The following is a 6737-nucleotide window of genomic DNA, read 5'->3' as shown; positions in this document are numbered from 1 at the left end:
TAGAAGCAGCTTGTTCCTCATTTGTCACCGGAAACCTAATAAGTCGATTCATTAATTCTGGTTCATCCATTATAGCTTCGCTGACAATACGAAGACACCTAGAAACAGTCGACTGGCTATATCTTAAGAATAAATCCTGACCAATTGGTAACTGATAACACCCCACGGCATAGAATCGAAATGCAATTAGAATCTGCAAATGACAATTTATTCAACAAATCAACTACTACATCATGAAACTTAGAAATATACGTTGCTATCAACTGGAACTGCTGTGCATAAAGTGCCCGCTAATCAATTCTCCAACAAATGACATGACTCCAAGACAACACATCTTGGAAACCGAAATAGTCGTTTAAATTTTTGTCACTTAATTCAAACGCTTCTGAATAATCTCTTATGACCCTTTGTCTTTTAAGATCTCCTTGATTATAATCATTTTCATTTTCATTTTCTGCAGAATCTCTTAAAATTTCTAATCTTACAAAAATTAAAAGCGTCGTTTTCAAGCATTAAAACCGCGATCTCGTTAGCGACAGTAACGAGATAAAAAAGCTCACGGTAGGATGAATGACAAAGTCTCAACGATATGTCGTTACGTTTTAGAGATGGAATACCAAATTTGCAACTCGCGTTCAATCCAACGAGACTTCATCTCGTAACGACAAAAATATCTCGCTAGGAACCATATAGAATCGAGCCCCTGGGCATAGTGGGAGAAACGGGCGTGAAAAACATTTGAGATAGGTGTAATTTTTTTCGCAATAGAAAATATATATATAAAAATATATACTATTATCAGGAGGAGGGGGGAATCAGGTTCTTGATATACGTTATTGAATGGGCCCGTGCCCATGGATGTGCCACTGACGACAGCCTTACATCTAAAAATACATCCAACCTCCAGTCTCCAGTCCTCCGACCTCTGAGGCCGGAGACTGGAGACCGGAGGTCCCTTATTTGCTTCGGAGGCCGGAGGTCCCTTAGTCGCTTCGGAGGCAGGAGGCCTGGAGATCGGAGGCCCCTTATTCGCTTCGGAGATTGGAGACCGGAGACCCTAACCGTGGCGGAAAATTGTCGTCTGTCATTCTTATTCTATTACTTGTGCTGTGTTTGATGCTCCTAGGTATAAGTATATCTTGAGATACCATTAATTGATTTAATATTTGATAACTCGACGCTAGGTGGGAACTTTCCCGTCCCGCCATTTTTCAGTAAGCTCGAAACACATATTTTCTACGAACTGTAAATTATCTACGAGCTTTGTATTGAATAATCACTGCTAGGTCAAGGATTAATTAAAGCATAGGAAAAGACAGGTCCCGTAGAAATTCCGTGGCTGGCGCAGAAACGTTTGTAAATGGCCCTCTATCGGGAAAAAACGTCAGCGCATGCGCGAAGACTCCCACTTGAATGAAGTAAATTTTAAGCGTGTCGTCATCGTTCCCTTAGAAAACATGCGAGAGCGATTACCTAATGAGCAGTATTTCAGGGTAATTTTAGGATAAATTTTATATAAAGTCATAGCAAGGTTTTATAATCTTAAGATGAAAGAAAAGTGGAGTTGGGAAATCTAAATGACAAAATCTGTTCAAACTGCACCGTGATACTGGCGAGAGGGGGAAAATGTAGCATGATCTAGTTCAAAGAATGTACGCCGTACAACACGTACCAGTGATGCCATATTAAGGAAAATTTCCAACATCTAGGAAAATTTGGTCCTCGAAAATTCGAAGGGAAATCAGACCAAAAATTCCCGGAATCTAGGGAAATTCGAGGTGGGGATGAAGCCTTTAAACACCAAAGGTACTTGTTCCCTTGTTTCGGTGTCATGGTGCATTTTGAGCAGATTATGCCACGTAGCTTACCCCAGGTCACTTTTGAAGTTTTGCTGCCCTTTATATAAGATATATCCGATACGTAGTACTTCAACAGAAAATCTAATAATTTAATTTTCCATAAAGTGTACCAATTTTAAAATTAATAAATTACAAATATTATGTTTCTGAACTGTCAGAATGGTGATAACGATTCTAATGTAATAAACAATAATTTGTCTCTCTATCGCCTCTATTATATCTCAAAACATTTTTTATCAAACTTTCCCTCATTACATTGCTCCGTCAATGACCTTGGAGTAACAGAGATCAATAAATTAGCTGCTCTGTCTTGGAACAACATCGCAATGTAAAACGTGGTTCTTTCTAGAACCTGCTCAGACTGCTCTCCAGTGGCGAACTGGCCTATAGAACCCTTAACATTATGTCAACAGTTTAGTAGCTTGAAAATATAATAGAAGTTCCAAGACTATTTTCATTTCAACCATGAATATCGAACTGCATTAGGTAGTCTAGCCTCAGTCGCTAGAACGGGAGGGGCTTAATTATTATGACGTTGGTCACGCGCCGCCGCTCAACAATTGTATCGAAACTTGACTAGCTTTCAGTGCCAAAGATTAGCGCGAAATTTAGTTTCGTTTTCTAAAACATTAATACACTACTTTTATCGAACTTCTGGTCAAAGTTAAAATACCCCGTTTTAACGGTTTTCAAAGTATGTACTTCATGCACTTTTATTTTAACCAAGTTATCTTTTTGGGAGTTTTTTAAATTTCCATTCTCCGAACCACAACACAGTGTTTCAATTTAAATAAATAAATTACACATAATTAGTACAGGAAAGTTACACCAAATTTTCAAGCAACCTTGAACAAATTAAAAGAAAGCTGAAAATTTGTGACAATACAGATTTTGAGGTGCTCTTCCACGTGGTGTGGTCTCCCCCGTTCTCCCGTGTGCGGTTTTCCGCCATTTTGGAAAATGGCGGCCAAAATTGTAAAAAATTCCTGTAACCCAAGATCTGTTTATCCGATTGGCTTAATTGAGGTCTTAAAATGTATCTTACCTTAATCTGGACAAAATATAATTTATTGGTACATTGCCGTACCGGAAGCTGGAAATCATTCCCGAAGTAGAGCTTAATTTTAAAATATAAGGATTTTTTCATGCTATATTAAGTCAAAGTTTGCTTTATATATTTTATTATTATTTTTTTTTACAAAATATTTGTGTAGATTAGTTTAATATTGACTTTTAGTCGTCATCTTCGCTTTCAAATTCAGCCTCGAAATCTCTATGTTCTTCGGACAAGATATTCCCATACAGCGTCTACAAATTGAGGAACAAACTAGACCAGTTTTTCGGCACACGCACTTCAAATCGCAAACGTCCTTACACTTACAAGAGATCATATGAAGAAGCTCTTCTGGGGCAGTTTGCAGGTTACTTATAATTGGTTTTAGTTGAGTTCCTACCTGTCGCCAACCCCAATCTGTGACGTTCAAGCTTTTGCCAATCCATGTTTGAACTTCGTGATATACGCGATAAATGTGTTGTTTCGCAGCTGCACTTGTTGGTGGTAGTATTCCTAGTTCAAAATTTGAAGAAATTGAAGAACGAGCTGTCGCGTTTGTAAATGCTTTGTATCGTTGGGCGTCCAAAGTATTCGTATCACCAGCTCCATAAAGGGTCAATAGAAATTTTTCGCCAGCTATAGCTATATCTTCGTGACTAGAATTGGATAAGTTGAATATTTTAACGGTTTCTCTTAGTTCGTTATTTTTCTTTAAAAGATTAAAAGCATTCTTCTTCCCTTGCCGATAAAGTGCTGACGTAGTGTCACAGCCAGTCAGAGCGTGAAGGAAGAGCAGCGTTTGTGTGACATCTCCTAAGGTCTTTTGTAGGTCTCTTATGTTGAAGACTTTATCGGGGTTACTTCCATGTCCGTGTTTTACTGAATTTTTAGCAGTGAGACTCGAAAGCGCAAGAAGCAAAACTAATAGGTCAGTGTCTCCTCCAACCAATGCAACATTTTTTTATCTGTCCGCTATAAGGTATATATCAAGTGCGGTGTTAATAATAAGTGTATCTGCGTCGTCTTTCACTTGTAATACTGAGAATCCATCTGCCTGAAACTTGGTTACTAAATGTTCTATGAAGGATTTTTAGGAATGTTTCTTGAGATGTTGAAGCTTGAATATTTTCTTCTATTTTGATATACGAAGCCATAGTTTTTCAATATCTTCTCCACTGTTCTTCGCCCTTTGTTGTTAGCTGTTCCGTGTAACCATCAAAATCTATAGTTGTATTAACTCCATAATGCTTCCTTACAAATTCAACATAGAGGTCAAGAATTGCGCCATAAGTACATGGTCGAGGCCACACCATTCGATGCCGCAAGAAACCACCGTCTACTACGAAGTAGTTAAAACTCAGGTCCTTTGGATCCGATTGACGAAACTCCTCTAGAACTTCGGCGAGGGTAGATTTATTCGTTTTTCTGAATGATACTTCATCAAAAAGGGCCGGTGCGACTGGAGAAATCTCGAACTGGAGATATTTCTCTAAATTGGCTCCCCGTGTTAACGCACTAGCAATTCTACCAAACAGTTGCTGGGGATTGACAACTATTTCTTCTCCGTCGAATCGAATTTTTCATTACTACCATTGGCTTTACTCTGTCATTTCCGAAAATGTCTTTCCAATCATACGTTTCAGAGATTCGGAACCAACTTCTAACGTCCCAGGCCCGTACATGGGGGGGGGGGGGGCGCCAGGGGATGCTCAGCGCCCCCAAATGAGTACTTGAGCATCCCAAATTTACTAATTTCATAGGTGGGGAGATAAAAATGACTCAAGGCATTGGCACCCCCCAAAAGAATTTGAGCACCCCCGAGTTTTGGCGGCTGTGTACGGGCCTGGTTAGTCCACCGTGAACCTTCCTCGATCGCATTAGAACTTTTAGATCGTCATGTCGCTCCAAATTCCCGACCAAGATCTATTAGAGCGTCGAATGGTAAAATACCCATTTCCAGTGAAATTATTATATTCTTCTCTTGTCATTGATTTTGCTAGGTCCGTCATTTGCAGAACATATAGATGTGCACATTTGGCAAATGTCCCGAAGCGTGAAAGTACGGGAGCATTTTTTGAACACAATGAATTTCCAATACGTTTGGCCCTCACAAACAAGCGCATTGTGCCAACCAATTCAAAATATAAGTCATAATTTGGCTGTTCAACTGGACTTTCTTTAGATCTTCTTCTAAAGTTTGGAAAATGGTAGTAATTTTACGTACTTCCTACGCAAACAAAAATGTTAAACCCTTGGCGTTCTTTCTTTTGTTAAGAAATTAGGGGATATGATAGGGTAAAAACCCGCTGACCAAGAGCGGAAACAAGGGACCTTCACCAATTATACTCTTTCCCAGATGTTTTTAAACTGTATGATATAGGACTATATTTAACTATTTACATTATTATAACAATTAATTATTTATCCCCAAAATATCGTTACTATAATTCAAAGAACCACAAAACACGACTGCAAATTCAAAAAATGTTTCTTTTGTGAGAAAACTGGTCACATCGCCGAAGCCTGCAAGAAGAATGCCAAAAGTTCACAACCTAAGAACAGCAACGTGCGCAGTGTCGTTCCTGATCGAAGTAGCCAGTCCGAATACATATCCAGAACGGAGAACGAAAAAACACTCAACCGATTCACGTGCATTGCACCATCAATGGGGAAGCAACACGAATGGAACTAGATACTGGTTCGGCGTATTCGCTGATGCCAGCAACAACGTTTTCAAATATCAAAAATTCCACAACGCTGGAATCATCAATTGACGTCGAACAGTATCCACTACCGAAAACCGAAAATATTTTCGCAAACCTAGCTGGCTGCAGCTGTTACTTTTCAAAAATTGATCTGAAGGAAGCCTATGTCCAACTCGAGCTCGATGAAGGATCTAAGAAGCTAGTAGTTATCAACACTTACAAGGGTCTCTACGATCATATCGAAATGGTCATTCAGGGAATTGACGGAACAGAAGCGTTTCAAGACGATTTACTCATTGGAGGCAGAAATCGAACCGAGCATTTATAACGTCTACATCAAGTTCTTTCAGCTCTTCATGAAGCTGAACTGAAGCTGGGATAATAAGAATGTCAGTTCCTGAAAGGGTCACTCGAACACCTTGGATACAAGATCGATGGTCAAGGAATTCACCTTCTTGGCAACAAGATGAAGACTATCATAAACGCTCCTGAACCAGGGAATCTCGAACAGCTTCGATCATTTATCGGACTATTGAACTTCTACGGATGATTCCTTCCATATAATTCCACGAAGCAAGCGCCGTTGTACCACTCAATGCAAAAGGAAACACCATGGGAATGAAACGAAGATCAACATTCCAAGAAGCTAAGATGTCGTGGAAGAATTGAAATATGGTAGTCCACTACGATCAAAGAAAACCAGAAACGTTGGCATGTGACGCATCACCTTACGGTATAGTAGCGGTCTTATCATATGAAGACAAGAATGGGAACGAGCAGCCAATCTCATTTGTATCTAGAACTCTCACTAAGCCTAAGAAGAACTATCCACAGATAGAGCGGGAGGCTCTGGCCATTGTATTTGGACTTACCAAGTTCCGAAACTATCTACTTGGAAAAAAATTCAAGTTGTTAACTGATCACAAGCCGTTAATAACGTTATTTTCAGAAAACCAATCCATTCCAGTTATGGCAGCCTTCATAATTCAGAGATGGGCGTTAACACTATCGTCGTATTAGTACAACATCTACTACAAACAAGGGAAGCTTAACGGTAACGCCGACGCTCTAAGCAGGTTTCCTACGAAAATACAGGAATGCATATACCACCCGAACGTC

This window comes from Leiobunum rupestre, chromosome 4 (genome assembly GCF_980474605.1).
Source record: "Leiobunum rupestre chromosome 4, qqLeiRupe1.1.hap1, whole genome shotgun sequence".
NCBI classification, from domain to species: Eukaryota; Metazoa; Arthropoda; class Arachnida; order Opiliones; family Sclerosomatidae; genus Leiobunum; species Leiobunum rupestre.
Note: the sequence above shows the minus strand (reverse complement) of the source record.